Genomic DNA, 22,903 nt, shown 5'->3' on the forward strand with positions numbered 1-22,903 from the left:
TTGAGTCTGTTGCGACTGAGCGGTCGGTATGAGGATAGAGCGTGACTCAAAGCAAGAGCATTTGCATAGGAGTGAGGGGGACAAACCCGGACTGGAGTGAATTGTCTGCGACACATGTGGTAGGTGTTCCTGAGAAATAATCTGCTGTCAGATTTGGTGGGCTGCCTATCGTAGCCATTCTCCTTGCCTCCTTACCCCAACCCCTACTTCTTTTTCTTGAAAGACACTGACACCCCAAATCGTTCAAGTTTTCCACTCCCCCATGTGCCCGAGGATGAGCCTTTATTAGTCTAGGCCACTCCTGGTGGTGCCATCCCTTTTGCCAATGACAAGGTTAGGCACAGGCATGTGAACTCGCCCTGGCCAATGGTAGCTGAGGGGCAGTTGGTTGAGGGTTTTTCGCAAAGGTTTTTTTGGCTCATGAAAATATACTCACGAGAAGAAGTGCCCCCGTCCTTCACCAAATATCATCACATCTGTTTGCTATCTGGAATTGCTGCCGTCGCTTGCGTAGCCATCAGAGAGGGACGATCGTGGACAGGCTCTGGGGGGCGGAGTGGGATTATGGAAAGCCATCGCTGGGGACCTGGATCTCAGTCTCATGGGGGCACCAGGACAATCTTTAAATTATGCTTCTCTGAGTATCAACCCCCAGTACTATGTATGATTCTGACCTTACGTACAGATTACCTAGTGCTAGACCGTGTTTGAAGCTTTACCTATAATTTCACAGATTAGTAAACCGAGACCAGGTGAAGTTAAGTGATTGGCCTAGGGACACAGAGCTGGTAGGATGTAGACTGGTGCACAAACCCAGGTACTCTGGTCATCTATGCACCCTGCCTCTCCAGAGGTCATTCTAAATAGGGCGTCTGCAAATAAAGATGCGTTTGTTAGGCATCTCTATGTAAAATGATGCATTGTTTGTAAATTAGTTTCCAATAGTCGCAACTGATTTCGGACTGATTTTTCTCTATTTGTCAACTAATGGGCCTGGAAATGCTGAGGAATATGTGTCTGCAGACCTTGGTCAGGATGGACATACACGGGAAGTACCAGAATCCAAGTTTCCCAGCATTAACTTGGCACAAATTAACACTCATGTTGTATACATCGCTCACTTTAAAACACATAGGAAATAAAAATAACTTATTAATTTAGAGCTTAATATATGATCTATTCCCAATGTAGTGCTGTAAATACATTGTTGCACCAAATCTCCACAGAATCTTGAGCTCTGAGAAGATCTTATTTTCTACATTTTATCATTGAGAAAAGTAAACCAAGAAGAGTTTAAGAATTTTGCTCCAACAACTAGATTTTAATCCAGGGTTTGTCTCATTCCAAAGGCCAGACCCTTAAGTGTCAAAGGACCATGCTGAAGTGTCACTGACTTTGTGGGATAAGCCGGGAGGCTTCCTAGCCCGGTGAGGTTGTGTGTTGTCTGTAAAAGACTTGTACACAGACAAAGCCAAGCAGGGAGTAGAGTTTTTCTCTGTGTTGGAAATTACAGTTAATTTTATTTTCTTTAACATATCACTGTTATTGAAAGAAAACCTTGTATGTGATATTTTTTAAAAATCAGGTTTTTTAGTCCACAGAGCTGGTGCGCAGATGGTGGGTGGAGATGGATTTACCAAGGTAATACAGGATCACTTTGCCACCAACTACTTGGCCATGTGGGCAGCTGTCCCCTTCCTTTGGTCATCCATTCTAGCTTCAGCTGTAGGTCTGGGTGAGGAGACATCCCTTGCCTTTCTCTGTGTTCACCAAACCCACACAGGGCTTCCTTCTCTGTCAGGAATGTCTTTTCTCCATCCCGGTGGACAAGACTGAGAAATCAGCCTTCATGTCTTTGTCTCTCTGAAGACCAAGAGGACCCAACTGCCCAACTATTTATTTGGTATTGGATCGACCGGTACATTAAGTAAATGAGAGCACTATTTTCTTTTTTTGTCATCTGTAGATAAAAAAGGCATGTGTGTTGACTTATTGGAGTTCCTTTTCTAGTAAGTCGGGGCCAATACCACATGCTCACCCACAAAGCCTCCGGTGATTGATTACTGAGCAAACAACCCCAGCCACCTCTTTGGTTTCTATTTCATTCGTATTTGTACAGCAAGCGAAACCTAGATAAGATCCAGATTGATTGCAAAATGGATTTCTTCTACAACTTGCCAACAGTTTTTTGTTGTTGTTCCTGACGACCTAGTTACATGCTGCAGGCTTCTCTGCCTTTTCACATTTGCATTCTGCCGCCGTCTTATACAACTGTGGGAGATATTTACAAAATGCTGTTATATTATAAAACACAGGTGGCTGGGTTGGAGCCAAAATATCTGCAAAAGATTGAAGAGAAAGTTTACAACTTAGTAAGTATTTCAGCCAGGGAATGACAACCTTCTCGTGATCAATGCTGCAATACTGTCAAAAGTCAAGTGCGTGTGTCATAGGAAGATAGTAAAATTCCATGACGTGTCCTGAAATCTGGGTTATAAAGTGGATGTTTGTGAATGACGCTGCCCCTCACGGACATCTGTCTTTTGGCTTTACTTGGTTTTAAGTTAAATCGAGCTCCAGTAACACATTGCCTGTCTTTCCTTATCAATGCAGTGCCAATTTTGGTCATTTTTCTGCTCTTTCCCCTCTTTTTGTTTGTGGTACAAACCTAATGGCTTCCCAAACCACACAGGGAATGGTGCTCTCCCCTCTCACCCAGATTCTGTGCCTGAATCATTCTCAAGGTGAAATGGTTGCTCGAGGGGTTTAGAAGCTGGCTCCGTGTAAAATGCCCCATCGCCCTGCCTCCCTCAAAGGCAATGCCCAGCTTCTCCATCCCTTCGGTGAAGAGGAGGGTGCCCCGCGGAGACGCTGAAGACCAGGTCTGTGGTGGAGAGTTTGAGTTTAGCTCAAAGGTGTGTGTGAACTCACTTCATGACTTGTAGGTGGAGAAATGAGCTCTTGATTGCGTGCACAGCATCAAGAATATTGGTGGACCTATGGAAGAAGACAGAAACAGGCCTTTATCCATGTTTCACCACAGCGCATCTCCAGTATTTAAAAGTTGTGCTGTATTTTTTTTCCCAATTTTTTTGGTGTATATCCATACACAAACATATCTCTGTATGTAATTGAAAATTTACTCTGTATAAAATTATGTTTCTTCTTTTTGCATGTAACACTATTTTATAAGCATTTTCTTATTAATCAGTAAATAGAAATATTTTTTAAAGGGCTATATAGTACTGCATCGTATAGAATATAACATTTAAAAATAAGCTAGCATATTTAACTATTTATACATTTCAGGGCATTTAGGTGCTCACCTAATTTTTGTTGTTGTTACAAATAATTCTGCAGTACATACCTTGGTTCATACGAGCTAGCATTTGTGGAGGACGAATCGTGTGCCAGACACTTTTCCAGCCACTTTACGTATATAAAGGATATGAAACTTTCCAGCAGGCCTTTGGTACTATTATGATGTTCATTCTATAGCCGAGGAAATTGTGGCACAGAGAAGCCAGCTAACTTCCTGGGACCACGTACCTGGCAGCCGGTAGGATGAGAATTCGATCTCAGTGGTCTGACTCCACGCCCTCCAGGATCACCACAGAATTTTCAGTTCATCTCTTACAATTTTCTTAAGGATAGATATCTAGAAGTGCAGTATATGGATTAAAGGGTCTGAATTTATTGAGGCTCTTAATTAGTTTATAGAACTGATGTGCCAATTGGCATGTTCACGTCACTTTGTGGAGAAGCTTGTTTTACATTTTTTTTTTTTTTTATTCTCACCCGAGGACATTTTTCCATTTTTTGTTCAGGCAGAGTGGGAGGAGAGAGAGGAACAGAGAGAGAGAGAGAGAGAGAGAGAGAGAGAGAGAGACATCGATGTGAAAGGAACACATCGAGTGGCTGCCACCCGCACAACCGGCCAGGGCCGGGGACAAACTGCAACCGAGGTACGTGCCTTTAGCGGGAACCGAACCCGGGTCTCTCTGGACCGCAGGCCAACGCTCTAACCGCTGAGCCAAACCGGCCAGGGCTTGTTTTACATTTTTTATCAACCTTGAGTAACATCATAGGCAAGAACGTTTGGTCAATCTGATAGATGAAATATAGTATTTCATGTTGCTTCATTTGCATTTCTTCTGAGTGCAGTGCTTTTAGACTGTAGCATGGTCTCTAGTTTACCTGTGTTTGAATCCCACTGGTATCTATTTGTAGGACGGTTGTGAGAATTAAGTGAATGAATATACACAAGTCTCCTAGAACAGAACTTGTATACAGCAGGCACTAGCTAGATGGTGGTCATATTCTTGGTATTTATTTGGTAGTGACAAGGTTTGATATGCTATCCCAAAATATAGCATACTGATATTTAGGCTGAAGGAATTTGAGAAAACTAAAGGTTCTGGAAGGACTGTGTGACATCCCCCTTGTCCCTGAGCAGGCTAGAAGGCCCTCTTGTGAGAGGTGCCCTCCCTGTACAAGAGAAAGTGGACATCCTGGTCTCCGAGGGCGAGGGACACTCATAGGAATCTGAACGGCAGCCTCGCTCAGTTTCTCCCCATTTATTACCTTGGTTCGTACCCCTTTGTCCCGTCACATTTTCCCACAACTTTCATCATCAAACCCAGTGTAAAAAATTCAGGTTAACCATTTCTTTGCGTCTTCATTTCCTAATGAAGTTTCCCTTGTCACACAAAATTTATAATAAATAAATTTGTATGCTCTTCCCCTGTTAATCTACTGCTGCCAGCGCACTTGGGGACCCCCAGCGCGAGAACCAGGGGGAGCAGGAGAAGGGATCTCCCCTCCCCCACCACAGCACCGCAGTAAAAGGTGGACGTTGTCTCTTGTAGGGTTTTTCTTGCATTTGTCTTTTGTAAGTTTCCTATTCATGTACTTACTCTAAGAAAATTCTTAAACAGGAGTTTTTCTACAATATTCCTTTAAGATAATTGTGGGTTTTTTTCTTTCATTATGGGAGGAAACATTTCTCTTCACTATGAGTATTGATTGAATCAGACTTAACATTTGAATGAAACGCTTAAAATCTATAGAGTGCACTGAAGAAATACAGTCCTTTGAGAGAATGTCTCGCTTTGCTCAGCAGTCAATGTGTACACAGAGCATGCATTGCTTTTGTAATCTAAAAAGAAAGATAAGCCCTGGCCGGTTTGGCTCAGCGGTTAGAGCGTCGGCCTGTGGTCCAGAGGGAGCCGGGTTCGGTTCCCGCTAAGGGCACGTACCTCGGTTGCAGTTTGTCCCCGGCCCTGGTTGGGTCATGCGGGAGGCAGCCACTCGATGCGTCCCTGTCACGTCGATGTTTCTCTCTCTCTTTTCCTTTCTCTCCCTCCCATTCCATCTGAACAAAAAGTGGAGAAATGTCCTCGGGTAAGGATTAAAAACAAACTAACTAACAAACTAAATAAATAAATAAATAGAAAGAAAGATCACGGTCCTGGCCTGTGTGACTCAGTTGGTTGAGCATCGTCCTGTGCACCAAAAGGTCACTAGTTTGATTCCCAGGCAGGACACACACCCAGGTTGCTGGTTTCCTGAGTGGAAGGCAACCAATCAATATTTGTCACTCTCCCTCTCCCATCCTCTCTCTAAAGTCAGTAAAAGCACATTTTAAAAATTAAAATAAAATAAATTTTTTTTTAAAGAGAGAAAGATAATGGAAAGTCACATTTAGTGTAATAAGAAATACAACAAACACATTTCATTTCACAGTTCAGAGGACTAAGCAACCATTTCTTTGAATTGCAGAATCAGTTATGACTCTAACATTTTGTGATGAAAAACCGAAATGCTGCAGCTGGTTACTAGTTTGGGGGGAAATGCACTTAGGGTTTAATTAACAGAGACAAGCCATTACAGAGATACACAACATAAAATTAAATCAAATAAGCTTACATGTCAACTGCGGAGGGAGGCGGGAAAGTGTGAATCATTCTATTTGGATTAAAATAGCATGCTCTGATAATTGTCGCTGAGGCTTTGTATCCATTCTACTGTGGTGCTAAGCATCCTCCCCGACTTAAAGAAACATTAGCTGTGGCCTGAAAGTAATCAATAGAATTAGCGTGAGCCTAGAGCCACAACTTGTAAAGCAGCGGTGGGGGTGTGTGGGGTGTGTGTGTGTGGGGAGGAGATTTGTAGATCTGAGAGCTAACAGGCTCCCAAAACTCTTCTTCTAATTGGGTGTGTGCACAAATGCACTGAACTCAAAGTTAGTGAAACCCAAGGAATGGGGAAGGGCCCACTAACCTAGATTACTAACTAAACTAACAGGTCAGTGCTGGAGTGTGTATTCTGGGCATGCACCGTGCAGAGCACTGTATGTGCTTCTCTGAGTCACAGCGACCCATTTGGGGTATTACAGTCTTCACAGCGGCCCACAGCTGCTGAGAGACTCGGCTGCCACTCAAAGGCACGTCTCTTTCCAAAGCCCATACTCCTATCCACTGGGAAATGCTGCCTCAGCTTTCTCTAGCCTCATTATTGTTTGCTCTTGTCCACATCTCTCCCAATTATTTACTCAGGCATATGTGCATTATATGTCTAATAGATAGGGAATTCTTAATATGTGCTATCCCTTGTGCTAGATATACTTTATAGAATGGAATTTGATACATGTTTCTGTCATTCATGGAACTTAGAGTTGATCAGAGGAGAATTACAATCTCCTAATAGTCATCATCATCAAACAGCATTTATGAAGTATCTAGACAGAACAGACCCATTTCTAGGCACTTTCTGTGACGTCTATAATTTTTGCAGCAACGCCTTGCTTTGGTGTTAGAGTCTCCACCTGCCATGTAAGGAAACATTTGCCATTTGGTTCAAATTTCAATCAGCGGTGACGTGTCTGATCTGGGATTTCAGCCTCAGCCTGCAAGACATTCTGCTGCCTCATTTCCACATCACACGGCCTGGTTGCTGTGCCCTCAGTTCTTCAGTCCATTCCTCCTGCGTGCGGAAGTCCCGGTGCCACCGTCTTCCCCATTCTTCGCCGCTGCTGTGCCGCTGCTCTCCATCTGAGTCACTTCTGTTGCCAGAATCCCCCACAGATGAGATCATTTTTGTACAAAGTAATATGTTCAGCGTCATGTGCTAGTACTCTCTGTAACAGCTCCTACCTTCACCCCTCACCAGAAACACACACACACACACACATGCACACACACACATACACACGCACACACACACGCACGCACACGCACGCACGCACACACATGCACACGCACTTTGGCCATAGGGATGTGCATCAAATGAACTACTATTCAACTTGTTAATTAAGCAGTTTTGGGAAAAGTAGTTGCTTTTGCAACAAGGCACATATATGCAAATTCAAAGCAATTTTCAACTGTGACTGCATCAGCCACAGTGCCTTTAAATCTGTCTTCCTTTAGGATGCCTCACAGTCTCTGGTGGTGTGACACAGTTTGGATACATCTTCCCAAGTGAGTGAGTGATGACACCCACTCCCATAAATGTGTCATAACCATATGCTAGTGTGGGCAAAGTGATCAGTCTCCCCTCTACTGCGAAGTATCTGCTCAGCCTTGCCTGACTCCCTCAGGAATACATGGGCTACAGGAGGCGGCTCTCTCTTTACATACTGCGAGTGTGCTGAGGAGCGTTAGAAGAGTTCAAAACAGAGTATCGTAGTTAAACAAGTCGTGCAGATACCCTAGGGTCCCTACTTTGGAGTGGAATTAGTGGACATCCTCTCTAGTTGCCCCAATGCACAACATAGGGAAAGTTCCTCAATCCTTCTGTAAGTCCAAGTTTATTTCTATTTATTTTATTAAAATTTTTTTCTTTACTGGTTTTAGAGAGAAATGGAGGGAGAGGGAGAGAGAGATAGAAACATCAATGAGAACATCACTTGGCCACCTCCTGCATGCCCCCCACTGGGGATTGGGCCCACACTCTGGGCACATGCCCAGACTGGGAATCAAACCGACAACCTCTTGGTGCATGGGTCAATGCCCAACTGCTGAGCCACACTGGCCAGGCCAAGTTTACTTCTTTTTAGAGTAGGGTAGTATCTGCCGTGGCTTTAAACCTGCCAATGTTTCTGACATACCTCCCATCAGCATGTTGCGTCTATGTCCCCTCTCCTTGAAATGGGTGGACTTGTGAGTACTTGACCCATAGACTACAATGAAGTGACAGTAGGTGACTTCCAAGGCTAGGTCAGTAAAGATCATGTAGCTGTCACCTTGCTCATAGGAACACTTGCTCTAGGAGCACTGTGCCTCCATGTAAAACGTCTTATTACCCTGGATGCACTGAGGACTGTGGCTGAGAGTCTCAGATGCGCCCAGTCTTCACACCATCTGCACCAAGGTGCTAGACATGAAAGTGAGGCCTTCTTAGGCCCCTCAGCCCAGCTCACCTGCCAGCCAAATACCATCGAGTGACCTTCATCTACATCATCTAGAAATTTTACCCAGCCAGCCAGGTCCTGCATGAATTTCTGACCCACAAAATAGTGAAACGTAATAACAAGTATTGTTGGTGTAAGCCATCATGTTTGGGTAAGTACAACAATGTCTCATACATTGTGATGGTTACTGTAAGCCTCTTGGCTCAGGACCTGACTCAGTTAGCTATCATTTTTATTTATCAAGCATCTACTTTGGTCACAAAACTACGTCCAGTGTTTTGAGGCATAGAAAAGAGGTCCGAGATAACCCTTTGCCCTTACGGGGCAGTGCCGGTGAAGACCATACACGTGAAAAGATAATGCGTGTATCGTTAGAGTCATAGCATTATAAATGCTGTAAGAGTTCAGAGAAAGGAGAAGTAAGTCAGTATGAAGAAGGTGGTTCCATTTCTGAACTGCATCAGAGAAGAAGGAACATTTGTTGACCAGAGACTATGCAAGATAGTTTATTTGTCTTTTGATTCCCAATTTACAGATTAAGAGATAAGAGAGACAATGCATATATTTTGACCACCTCTCTCGACCTCGTCGGTGAGGGAGGGGTTCCTGCCCTAGAGTTACAGAGACAGCTGAACACAGGACACCTGCCAGTGAACAGAGGAGATCAACAGCAGTTCATTTGTCACATGTATTCACAGCCAGGGGAGGAGGACACTGTACACTTTGCAGGGACACACAGGTTTGCACTTAGGAACGGAACAAACAGTCAGGAGCTATTGGGAGGCAGCCTTTGTACTCTCAGGAGGGTGGCGTGACCCCTGTTCCCATGGGAAGATGTGACTTGGCTGGTTTGAATAATCTGACAATTTGCAGGGAACTTAAGCTGGCAAACGGGAATAACAGGGATCATGCCTCGTCCCTTCGATAAGGAGGGTTGTTCAGCTGGGAGACCTTATGCACAGGAACAGAACGGGGAAGAGAACTTGCTGTCCAGCCTTTGGAAAGCCTGCCTATTTTTATCAGATACATACATTTAAAAAAGCAGCACATAATTTTGAGCCTTAATTTTTGGCCTCATGTCACAATATAACCTGCTCAAGATGCCAAAGCCAACGAGGAAAGGAGCTTAGACTTGAATCTGAGTGTGTCTGTCCCAAAGTCTCTTCACGGGCTTTGGACTGGGCACTGGGTGCACAGGGAGGAGAGGGCACGTTTGGAACACCACTGCCTGCGTGCTGCGCTTTCCACGCCTTCTCCTCTGTGTCACTGAACGTGATCTAATCCCGAGGTACCTGATACCCTGCGGATGCTCACAGATATTATAATATAGTTATAAATGATGTCACCATTGCTAGAAGCTGGGTGACACAGGGCTATTTTTGCAACTTCCTGTGAGACAGTAAGTATTTTAAAATAGAAATTTTTAAGTGGGCCTAAGTTTCTAAATTGTGTTTCTGGAGTTGGACATAGTCACTGTGGCCACTGTCGGACAGCAGACTCATCTACACTAACAGTTTTTACCGTCTCTCACCCACCTCAGGTCATCATGTCTCTCCATGTCAAGCCCGGTGCTATGGTAATTATTAAAATCACTCTCTTTCACACACTCCTCATTCCTTTTCTCTCTCCAGTTATTATTATTATCTTTTTTATATTTAATTTATTGGTCAACCTGCAGCCCTGGTTAAACCCAGCTCTGCCTCTGCTGTGTCTTTACCTGAAGAACTGGGTCTTGCTGGAGAAAAGCACGCAGCCAGGAACTGATGTCCCTGAAGACTCGTGATCCTGACCCTCTGGTGGCCCCTTTGTGTTACTCAGTGCATATAGGAATGTTTGCATTCCCACCCCCCAATTCATATATTGAAACCTAACCCCAATGTGATGGTATTAGGAAGTGGGGTCCTTGGGAGATGGCTCGGGTGGAGAGTAGAATTCTCATGAATGAGATTAGTGTCCTTATAAGAGACCCCAGAACACTCTCTTGCCTCTTCCACATGGGCAGCTGTCTAAGAACCAGAAAGAAGACCCTCAGCAGACACAATCTGCCAGTGCCTTGACCTTGGGTTTTCAGTCTCCAGACTGCAGAGACAGATGGTTGTTGTTGATAAGCCACCCACTCCATGACGTTTTGCTAGAGCGACCCAAATGGACTAAGCACCTGGCAGTTCTTATCCACATCTCCAGTTTCCTTGATTTCAAATATGTCCTTTCTCCTCTTACCTCAAAGCTCCAGCATCTCCTTTCCCAATCTTTCTCCACAGTACTCATCTCTCTACTATTTAATGTGGACATATGCGTTTAACCTTTCCCCATGGGATGTATGCTCCAGGACTTCTTATCTATTTGCTTCACTTCTATATCTTTAGAGCCAAGAATAGTGCCAGGTATATAGTAAACATTTAGTGTACATTCATTGAATGAATTAAGAGTTGTTTTTTTGGGGCTTCAGGCATCTAGGCATAAAGATGGTTGCATTAAGGACAGTAGACATGATCTCCACTTCTTTATCTTTTATTCGTCTGTAGTGTCTCCCAGATGCAGAAGTGAGTAGAGCCAATGTATAATAGGCAACTCTGTAGAAGGCTCTGATATTTATTAGCTACTGAGTGAAATTTTTTTATATGTCATCCTGAGAGGGAGAGGGAAGTAGAAGGGGGAGATTATCCTCATAGACTTAATTTGATTTGATGATATCTTCCACTTAGCTGGGGAATCTAATTATATAAATGAACTGACAGAAGGCAATGAAGATGCTGGAGTCCAGATGTCTCGACTACTTTCTTAAAACCAAAATCCAGTGGTAGAGATACAGAGCATTGCAATTTCTGCTAAAATGTAATGCCTGGGAGATGTAACAAGGAATTCGCAGTGATTTCCTTGTCGTTATGAAGTGCCTCTAATAATATTTTTCTGTTTTTGCCACATGCATTTTCTTTTAATAAATGTAACGCATCTATCTGTCCTCATAGATTGCCTTTTCTTCAAGGGGAGTAAATGCATTCTATTGTACTTTCCTAGTGCTTAGCACAGTGCCTGGTACATAACAAGAACTCCCTAAATGTTTGGTAAAAAAAAATAAAGAAAGAAGTGAATGAATTTGCATCCCTTCATATGTTATATCCCACAGTTCTCTTAACAATCTTCCCACATAGTACACTTTGAGATGGAAGTTACACCCGTCTCTGGATGGTGGGGGAGGGATGGTTAGGAAGTAGGAAGTGGGGGAGAGCCACCCCGATGGCCGGGCCCAGTCATGTTCTCAGCAGCTCTAGTAGAGCACATGTGGAGGCATGTGGGGGTTTAGAATCTGGAAATTAATATTATCTTATTATTACTACTTTAAATTTTATTGTGACGAGAACAATTAACATGACATCTATTCTCCTAACAAATTTCAAGTGTACATTGTTGTTGACTGTAGGTACAATGTTGCACAGCAGGTCTCTAGCTTATTCATCTCACTGAACTGAAACTTTATGTCTACTGGTTAATAACTCGCCATTTTCCCTCCCCACAGTCCCTGGGAGCCACCATTCCAGTCTTTGGTTTTTTGAATCTGATTATTTTGGATACTTTGAGTGAAATCACCTAATACTTGTATTTCTGTGTCTGGTTGAGTTCACTTAGCATAATGTCCTCAAGGTCCATCCATGTTGTTGTACACTGTAGAATTTCCTTCTTTTAAAAAGGCTGAATAGTATTTCATTGTATGTATGTAGCACATTTGGAAATTGATATTATGACCACCCATGTCCATGTACCCACTGAAAAGCTGTCCGGCACTCTCAGGGCTACGGTGCACCAGGCTGACGATTCCGCTCTCGACGGCAAGGCCTGTGAAGCCTGTCGTGGCCGCCACTGTGTCTTCTGAACTCAGCATTGTGCTGGGATCATAACAAGCACTCAAGCCCATTCACTGAATGAATGAGCGAGTGAATGAATGAATGAGTGAACGAATGAGCGAGCGAATGAATGAATGAGTGAATGAGATGAGCTCTTCTGATGTTCTTCCTTCAACTCTCTTTCCTGGACCAAATCCTATGCCTGATTGAAAGCCACCTTCATTAACTTGTCTTAATCCTGTGTGTTATTTTTTGTCAAATCCTGTCATAGAGAGCACCATAGGGACTGCTTTTTGGCTTACCATTTTACTGAGTTTCTCCATATTTAAACAAAAATAATAGAATACCTTTGGTCTTAATTAATGATTTAAATTAACTTATAGAAAGTTCATGTAAGTAGACCAGCACTAAAACATCTGGGACTTGGTTTTACTGTTCTACATTTATTTGAACGATATGCTAGGCATTACTTTTCAATACATGCTGATTTTCTTTGCTGCCTGCGCATAATAAATTCTTACTGTCTCAATATCTTCCATGGCTAATTCAAATAACTATTAAAAAAGAAAGATCACACCATTCATTTTTCCTCAAAAGCTTAAACCTTCTTATTTAGTTACTAATTTTAGCAAGCTACTGCTGCAGACAAAGCTAAGATATTTATGGTATAATTTTCAAAAGCTAGAACAACCTTGAATCTCAATTACATTGTCACAAAATCATTTCTATTTATGATTCGATTTGAAAATTAGAGCCAATAATTTGGGCTTGACTCATTTGAGATGTATTTATTTTCACCTTCATAATATCCAGGGTATATTGTTCAATTCCTCATTTTAGAATCTCTCTCAGCAGAATTTACCACTGATTGGGAAATTCTGGAATTTCAGCTCGTTTCACCAATCCAGGCCTACTTTGCAACATTCTAAGTATTTTATTTTATATAGATTAAATGTAGTGAACTAAAAGCAGACATGATTTAATGCTTTGGTTTGGGGTAGAGAATATTTCAGAACATAAGTAGGGTTTTTAATGTTTAATTATAATGATATCACAAGATATGAAAGCATTGGTTCTAACAAATGCTCATTTTTATTGGCGGAGGTAGCGGGTAAAAGCAATATCATAAAATTACCTGATATATAGGTATTCCATAATTCTACAGATTATATTAATGTCTGAATTTCTACATAAACATGATAAAAGTATTATTTTGGATTCCGGTATCACCCACTTAATAGCAGGAAGCTCTTACTCAAATCTTTTCAATCCAGACAGGAGGTTAATGTGAGGTTTTAACATGTGCTCTAAAAACTCTCTTTCTAGACAAAATAGTATAGAAATATCCCTTGGAAGGGAAGGGGAGAGGGAAGAGTATGTTCCTGGAAATGGGAGCACTTTGTGATCACCGTTATCATTATTACTATTCACTAGTAAACATGCAGTGTCTTAGTACGACTATTGCTATTGCTATTGCTATTGCTATTGCTATTGCTATTGCTATTGCTATTGCTATTACTATTGTCCGATGGCCTGGGGACTGGCGCCAGGCAAAGTGCTCGACCATTGTCTCCTTGCTCAGCCTTGTCTCCCCCCCTGAACGGCCTGCCTCAAGCCTATAGATTAACTCCCATCTTGCTCTTATCGATTCACATTCCAGAGGCTCCATGCATAGCCCCCGCAGGGCCAAACCCTAAGGGACAAATCCCAGCTACAACAGGCAGATATAAAAGACACGAGCCCCTACATTGAGCGCGGCTTCTAGGACTAGACCCCCGGAGTCTGTGAACCCGCCCGGAGTGCACCCAATAAAGCCTGATCCCTGTTTATTCGGCTGATTGGCTCTCCAGTCTCTTCTCTGTTTTATTCGGGGACGCCCCCGATTCCTTACAACTATTACCTACACATATCTCACTTCTTTGCCTCCTAGTGACCCACGGTTCACTCTTTTCGACTTTCTTTTAAAAGGGCATTATCTTACCCTATATTTGGGGTCAGGCCATGGTGGGACAGCTGGTAAAAGGCCGAAGTAGGCGGGAACTAGGAGCAGGCAGCAGGGGGAGCCAGGCTGCAAGAAGCCAGGTGTAAACTGATGAACAGTCAAGGTTAAATTAAGGCCCAAGGGTCCAAACCAGCAGTGATTATCCTGAATACACGGGAAGGGGGAGGGGGCTGGGCCTGTTCAAGGTGACTCCGGGGAAGAAGGCGGAGGGTGTGATGTCCATGTTCTTCTGACCCCAGTCTCCTGCCCTCTGGCGGCATCCTCCTGCGGCTCTTCTCTTTTCTGTTGGCGTCTGTGTCCTTTCCTGGTCCTCAGGGTTCACATTATTACCTTGAGAACCTTGGATTTCTCTGGTCCCTTCTTCCCTTACAGAACTCCTCCTCAGAGTCCTAAACCCTGATAAATCTGTTCTAGGTGCACTGGTGACAGTATATGCCAAGGGTGCAGCCAGTGCTCTAGTATAACGTCACCCTTTTCAAGTTAAGTTCATGAAACTTACACTGACGCAGCTAGAAGAAATGAGAATTTCAGGCAGATCATAAAAGAGACAGTTTGGTCCTTCATGCATGCAAAATCCCCTCTCCAAAATCCCCTTTCTCGAGTGTTCTGCATTCCAAGCAGAGATTTATCTTAGAATCATAGGATTTTATAGCTAAGGGGAGATTATCTCTGTCATTATTTTCTAATCTCCTAATGGTTCCCAGTACATGGTGTCCGCAAGGGGTGCTCACGTAGTGTTTGTTAATAAACATCATGAACAGAGAAATAACATTTCTGTCCTATAATGACATTTACTGTCACTATTTGTGACATGCAGAAAATACAGTTGACAAAATCTGCAGATGAAATACGAAAGCAATTTCTTATAGATGTTGTGGGACTGAACTGTTGTCACATATTGGCACTTCCATTGGTTTGTTTTATTCTATTTTGATTGCTAAGGTGAAGCATTTTTAGAGCAGGCTCTGTCTATCAGTGGAAAATATCCATCATGCTGAAGGGATTTTAAGGCTGCAGGGAAAGCTGTTACCTGGTCCCTAAAATAACTCCCTTGCTTCCGGTGGCCTGAGAGCCCACAAATGGAGCTTCAGATTTTTTCTTTGTTTCCTTTTTCTGTGAAAATATAATAACAAAATAGATTCACCTGGGGAGATATTAGAAAAATCCCCATCCTTGTGCCCAACTTCCAGAATGTCTGCTTTCGTTAACCTGGATTATGGCCCAGGTATTGGCATTTTTAAAAAAGGCCCTGGGTAATTTGAATGTGCAGCCAGTGTTGGTAAACAACTGTGTTAATGGGACACTAAGACACATTCATTTGCACCAGAGTGTGGGCATTTTGCTTTTGTTTTCTTTGAAATCAGATATCTTCTTGCAAAACAGGCTATTAGAAGGGAGAAGGACAATACAGAAAGAGAACTCTGGACTCTAAAGGAAATTGAGTGGTCAAGCCCAAGACACGGAGTGGAAGACATGGGAATTCCAAAAACAAGCCCGGTTCATTTCACAGCGCTCCAAGGCCAGGCCTGTTAGCGTTAATGACCAACAGTGAGGAGATGACAAGCAGATGCTTTGCCTCCTCTCCCTTCCCTTCCCTTGGGCATTTAAGGAGCCATCCACACTAGGCCAGGGGTCAGGGAAATGGCACACACTGATCTGTGAGCAGCACAAGTTGTTTTATGATACTGCCCCTGCTCTGCAAACCCATTAGGGAGAGGATGGCCTCTCCTTTGATCTGAAGATTAATGGGCCTAAGCATTGAATGAGCTCAGTGCGTGCTTAGATCCATGGTGAAACCCAAACAAGACAGAATAGAAACAAATCTGTAGCTAGTTGCTACAAAAGCCTTTAACTTGTATTGTTTTCAGGCTTAAAGCATATCTGAAACGGTCATGCCACATGGGAAAATCAAAGTTGGGGGTATGGCTAAAATGTTAAAAAAATATTCTTAAATGTCACAATATCATAGAATAAACAACCAATATACAGACATTTTTTTCATCCAAGTTATAAATCCTTTGCTTTTCTTTAAGAGCCTAGATGCTCCTCCTTCTTCAAAGCAACAAGACTGGTTAAAGAAAAGAATTAAATTGAAAGTAGAGTAAAAACAAGTCTTTGTAAGGAATTAACTATCCATTTAAATTTCTTGAGAATCCCAAACGTATTTTCTTCCTTGCAAACAAGAACTGAGGCATCAGACGAAATTGGCTCCCTGCCACCGCTGTGGGATGCGTGTCTCCAGAGCTGGGTTTCCTGCGAAGCTAAAGAAGCGGATGCTTCGGGCCTCCCCCTTGCACTAGCCCCACCTCAGGTCCCGGGAGTCCTCACAATGAGTTCATATGATCATATGTTTCATAAAATTTGAAAAAAAAAAGATTTTTTTTTATCCTCACCCGAGGACATTTTTCCAATTTTTGTACAGATAGAGTGGGAAGGAGAGAGAGGGAGAGAGAGAGAGAGAGAAACATCGACATGAAAGGGACACATCGAGTGGCTGACACCCACATGACCAACCAGGGCCGGGGACAAACTGCAACCGAAGTACATGCCCTTAGCGGGAACCGAACCCGGGTCTCACCGGACCGCAGGCCAACGCTCTAACCGCTGAGCCAAACCGGCCAGGGCAAAAAAGATATTTTAATAGCAATCAGTGAAGACCACTTTCTCCACTCCAGATTTTCCTTTGACATGCTTCGTCTCGTGGTATGTGGCACTGGAGGGTTTTTGGGATCTGGCTTAGGGATTTATGAGATAACTTGTGTAGTTTTCGTCACTTCAGTATATACCTAAGTTGTTGCTAATTATTCTAGTGTACATGTAGCTTACAGGAGCACTCCTCTGCCCACTACATGCTCATCCAGAATCTTCACCTAAAGGTGCAGTACCATGATTTTGTAGGGGAGCAAAGTTACTTGAGAAACAGCCTGTACAAGGACACTGTGGCCTTCCTCTCTGTCTCCCATAAAGCAGGAAATAAATCTCTCACTTGAAAGTTACCCTCCCTGGCCCTGGCCAGTTTGGCTCAGTGGTTAGAGCATCGGCCTGAGGTCCAGAAAGACCTGGGTTCAGTTCCCGCTAAGGGCATGTACCTTGGTTGCAGTTTGTCCCTGGCACTGTTTGGGTTGCGTGGGTGGAGGCCACTCGATGTGTCCCTTTCCCGTCGATGTTTCTCTCTCTCTCTCTCTCTCTACCCCCCCCCCCACTCTATCTGAACAAAAAATGGAAAATGTCCTTGGGTGAGGATAAAAAACAAAAAACAAAATAGAAAGTTACCCTCCCTGAACTGGGGGGTAGGGAGACATCCTTATCGCTAGAGATAGGACATTCAGGGCCCAGAAGGCTGGGTAAACAAACACTGCTTACTTTCTTCACTAAGGTCTTGTCAGTCTTTACAAATTTATTGTTTGTTTATGTAAGAAGTATAAAAGCTGCCTTATTTGGTCATTTCTTTAGGTCCCATGTCTATGAGGCCTCTGTATAGACAAATTAAATTTGTTTTTTTTCTCCTGTGAATTTGACTTGTATCAATTGAATTATTAGACTAGCCAGAAGAACCTAGAGGGTTAGAGGAAAAGTTTTTTCTCCTCAACAACATAAAGCAGCTCCAGAAGTATGTTGGTAGGAAAAGGGATGAAACAAAGCTTGGACTGTAAGGAGCTAGTCGGTGGAAAACTTTCCCAACACTCAGACATGTATAATTATAAGTGAAAGTTTCAGTTCATATTGATACCTATTTAAAGCATAGATTTTTACTAGTCAGCAACACTGCATTCTTTGGAGAGAATTACATGAAATAGAATTTATCAGAGTTCCTGTGTTTATAGGACACAAATCTGTAGCAACAGGACAAATCGGTGAAATTGCCTATTTTATGGCTTCTCATACAGCAGATGGCACGTCTGAGCATCTGGTACACCCTGCCTTCCTGAAGTGAGGCAGCTGCAAGCAACTGGCAGGTAAAATGGCCTTCAATAAAGTGAAACAGTCAACTATGCTAAAGAAAAGACTGGCTTATTCTGCTCGTGTCTTTATTTGGAAAATATTTCGAAATTATTATATGAAATGTAGAAAAATGTATTATAGAGATTTTTTCAGGTAGTTGATAAATGTTATATTATTTTTCTGGACTTCGTAATGTTTTCCTTTTTTAGTCCATTTTTTTTAACATTTATAACCTATGACTTCTCTCATTCTAAATAAGTAGCACTTTTATACCTAATCTTATATTTTCAGTTTGGTATTATTTTCTTAAAGTGGGAAGTTTCAAATTGTACACGGGTTAAACCCGGATCTGCCCCTATGTCGCTGTGGGAGAAATGTTTACCTTATGGCCAAGCTGTGTAGTATAAGGATGGAGGAAACTTGTGGCCCCCCGAACAGATATTTTTCTACTTAAGTTAAGAAATTAGGTTCTCTTCTGAATTCTGCTTCTTATTGGCTGAGTGGTCAGACTCAGATCTCTGAGAGAGGGTAAAAGGAAGATAAATGATATTAATTGGAGATCCAGTAGTAAAATGCCAGTATCATACCATCATTTTTTATACATTATCTCATTTAATCCTCATAACTGATTTATGAGATTGGAGAAAGCTAAGACAAATAGATGAAGAACCTACATAAATTGACTTCATGGATGATGACTTTTGCTATGACTTACAGATTTAAAATTCTAAGATTCCTCAGCTATAAGATGAGGATAATTATGTCTTATCTGCTTCACAGGATTTTATCAGCCACCAAATGAGGGAGCCTGTGAGAAAGGACTTTAAATATTATTCTATAAATATGAAATAATGTTCTGGTCTACAGCTCTGTATGTGGCCATGTGATTTTGGGGAATTAGATCATTTAATCATAACAGCTCTGATATCTTGCAGCACATGGGGCTACGTAAGCATATTTCATAGATAGTGACATTGAAGGATTTTTGTGCTTACTGGGTGAGCTGTTTCCTGCTTGGACCCCAATAAAGAGGTATCTCTTATCAGAGGAGTTTTTGACTCCATCCAGAGCAGAGAAGAGAGGTGTAGGAGGATAATTACATGGTCAAAGGAGACAAAGAGCTTAGAGCTGAGTTTGGAGAAAGAAATGACCTTTAATACACAATACATTGAAAGAAGTCATCATCCACCAACAGAAATTAATAGAGATTTAGTCATTTCTATGAACCTTGTGCTTTTGCAGAGTTTCAGAATAATATGTTATAATTATCACAGGCTCACCCAGCCAGTGTGGCTCAGTGGATTGAGCATCATCCCATGGACTGAGAGGTCCTGGTTTGATTCCCAGTTGGGGCACATGCCTGGGTGGCAGGCTCGATCCCCAATGTGGGGTGTGCAGGAGGCAGCTGATTGATGTTTCTCTCTCACATTGATGTTTCTATCTCTCTCTCCCTTCCTCTCTCTTTAAAAAAATCAATAAAAACATATTTTTAAAAAATGTATCACAGACTCAAATAACAAGATTCCTGGCAAAATTTGGAAGAAGAGATATTAAAACTGAATCAAAACAGAGTCTATTCTCTTTGCCAAGCTGGATAAGGAAGATTAATTTTTTTGTTGAGAAGGAACTTTTGGGCCAGGCCAATGTGGCTTAGTGGATTGAGCATCACCTTGTGATGGAACTTGTGGTTAATATCAGGATGAAATTGGAGAATTATTTAGAGAAAGTTGTTTATGATCATCTTCAAGTTAACTGTATATTAATATGTAATAAATTTTTTATTTCAACTATGTGATTAGTAATTCTCAAATCATTTTTTCTTTAAATTATATGAATTTAAACATTATTCTAGATATTTTCATAGGTAGGTGCTTGATCTAGGTAGATCATCCATAATTACTGTAGTTAAGATTCTAGTTTTTGGAGAAGGTAAAAGTGGGTTAGCTTTAACAAGGCTTGTTACTGAATGTGCTACATGTAAAGCCAGACTGAGATATAGAACTCAATAGGCAGGTTTAGTAAGATGCTTTTTCAGATGGAAATTTTAAAAAATATATAGTGAAGGCAGGGAGAAATATTTTTCTAAGAAGTTAAAGCAGACAGAATCACATTCATTCATTAATATTATCCAAAATATTTATCAAATTCTTTCCTATTTTATGTAGTTCTCATATTTCTGTTTCTTTTATAATTTTCTAACTTACAGACATTATAGAATTATAGAGTTCCAAGACAATTATATATTTCATGCTCCATAAATAGACCTATGTCTGACTTAATTTGGTTTTAAAACCTCGGCTCATTTCACTGACATCCAACTCACTGAATTTATACGTGAGGAGGGAAAAAATACTCAAAAGATAAAGTCGTACAGCAAGGGGTTTTGGAATTCATTTCATCTACCTTAATGGGAAGGGGACAAATTTACATAGTGTGACCATATCTTAATGCTGCTTTATTACTCACTAGGAATCAGTGTCCCTGGCAACCGCCCATTAATCAAGCTCTGGATAAAAAAGGTACTTTTTTTTTCTTGTCAGATCTCCTCTTCTAAATTATATTTTGTTTGGTTCTCATTTTTAATCTCTGTTTACATTTTGCTTTTTATTGCAAGTGCTCTGCTGTAAGTCATATTAAATCTTTTGTGGGAAGTGATAAGGCATAAAACAAATAATATGGGCTGTTTCAGTCTGTGTGGCCTGTTTCCTCTGGTTTTTATCTTTGCTATCTGCCTCAGTGCTAGCAGAATCCTGATGAGATGGTGGCCTGACATGTCCCTGCTCCTGACGCCCACCTCCATCACAAACCCAGCCAGCAACTGGTTTTGCCCAGACCAGCTCCGGCTGCAGGGTGTATGTGAGACTCCAAGCTGCCAGGGGCTGGAAGTTTAGGATGATTCTGTTCTCGGACGGGCCGTTGACCTGCAGTGAGAGTCTGAACTCTTTTGTTCCTGAAGAGAGATTGTACGGCTGGGGTCTGTGCATCGTTCCAGAGGAAAAGCCGTGCCATTCTACGCAGGACTTGCTGCTAACTGTGAAGGCTTGAGGGTCACTGTGATCCTCTTTCCATCAAGAGAGCAGCCATCAGGATTTCTGCTGATGTTTTCAGAAGGAGCTGACGTGTCTCCAGGTTTCACATCCCTGTTTGTGAGCAGCAGTACTTCCTGCCGCTTGTAGGCTCCTATCACACCCAGGGACCCTATAGCTTGACATGAGAATAAGCTCATAAGTATGAAAAGAAATCATTATAATCTTAAGGGGACTCAATAGTCACCTTGAGATAAAACAAGAAGAGAATGAGAGGGAAGGAGGGAAGAAGAGGAAAGGAGGGAAGGAGGGAAAAGGGGGGGGGGAGAGAGAGAGAGAGAGAGGGAGAGAGAAAGAGAATAGAAAAATTTGTAGTGTAATAATAAAAAATGAGCAAATGAATTAAGGAGACAGTCACTATAAATATCAGCATTAGTGGCCTGGAGGGTCAAGTGGGAGACACATTTCAAAATACAGAAAGAATGAAATCATGAGGAGACAGAAGGGATGCGGAGGGTAGCAGCAGGTGTTCTAAGATGTGGGGAACAGGGATATGTCAAAAAGGAGAAAAAGGAATAGGTAGAATGAAACATATTAATCAACGTAACACTAGGGAAAAATAACGCTGGGTTGAAGTTAGGACTCGTATATTCTGATCACAAATACCCAGGCAGGATTGATTTCTACATTTGCAGACTGGAGGGGAGAGGGAGAGAGGGAGAGCTATCTGGCGACCACTGGCTTTTCGCTCTGCTCCCAGTCCTACCCCTTTGGGAAGTGAGAGAGGAGCCCTGTTATTCTCTGATAACACCATTAGGGTCACACCTTAAACGTCCTTATAAAAAGGGGAAATGTGGACACAGAGGTACACACAGGGGAGAACATCATGCGATGCTGAAGACAGAGCAGGCTGGTTCTCATACAAGTCAAGGGCCCTCAGAGGTTACCAGCAAATCACCGGGAGCTGGAGGAGAGGCATGGAACGGATTCTCCCTCACAGCCCAGGAAGAACCACTCTGCTGACCTCTTGACTTTGGACTCTAGTTCCAGGACTTCGTGACAATTAATTTCTGTTGTTTATGCCGCCCAGTTTGTGGTACTTGGTTATGGCAGCCTTAGCAAACAAACACAAAGTAGAAGAATTTTTAAAAAGCAAATAAAGAATACTGAATTGATAAATTAAAAGTTAAGAGAAATGAACATAATGATATTATGTACACTATGTGTACACGTGAGGGCCAGTCAGGTATCATTTTCCAGATGGTGACAACTCTGGCTACAAATTTCAATATGACTGGACCAGCTGTAAGAAAATGCTATACATTTTATAATATAATATGTATTATTCATCCATGAAGAATTAAAAAAAATTATTTAGCCTCTTAGGAGTCATCTGAAAAATTCTGATTGCAAATGGAACGTGTGGAGCAATCTTTACTGAAAGAACCTGAGGCAGTAAATGGATATGAATCAGAAGGAGGAGGTTAGTGTCATTCCAAAACTTTTATGTGGACATATTGCTTGATTTCTGACCTACAATGTCCTCTGTGGTATTATCATAAAAAAGAAAATCAACTTTAGGGGAGCGTCGAGAATGAAAATTACCTGGACTTCTGACATTTTGATTTTCATGGGAAATCTGGCCTGCTTCCAAGTAGATCTCAAAAGCAGGCTGGTAAAT

The 22,903-nt window shown here is 42.1% G+C and overlaps 1 long non-coding RNA gene across 1 annotated transcript in view; it reads left to right on the forward strand.

The window, feature by feature from the left end:
- LOC118639172 overlaps positions 1 to 22,703 on the forward strand; it is a 34,167-nt gene extending 11,464 nt beyond the window's left edge. The window contains exons 2-4 of the long non-coding RNA XR_004961155.1: positions 18,079 to 18,210; positions 20,666 to 20,715; positions 22,601 to 22,703. This is a non-coding gene — a long non-coding RNA (uncharacterized LOC118639172). The remainder of the gene's footprint in view (positions 1 to 18,078; positions 18,211 to 20,665; positions 20,716 to 22,600) is intronic.
- Positions 22,704 to 22,903: the final 200 nt, after the last annotated feature.

Source organism: Molossus molossus, unplaced genomic scaffold (genome assembly GCF_014108415.1).
Source record: "Molossus molossus isolate mMolMol1 unplaced genomic scaffold, mMolMol1.p scaffold_m16_p_1, whole genome shotgun sequence".
NCBI lineage: Eukaryota > Metazoa > Chordata > Mammalia > Chiroptera > Molossidae > Molossus > Molossus molossus.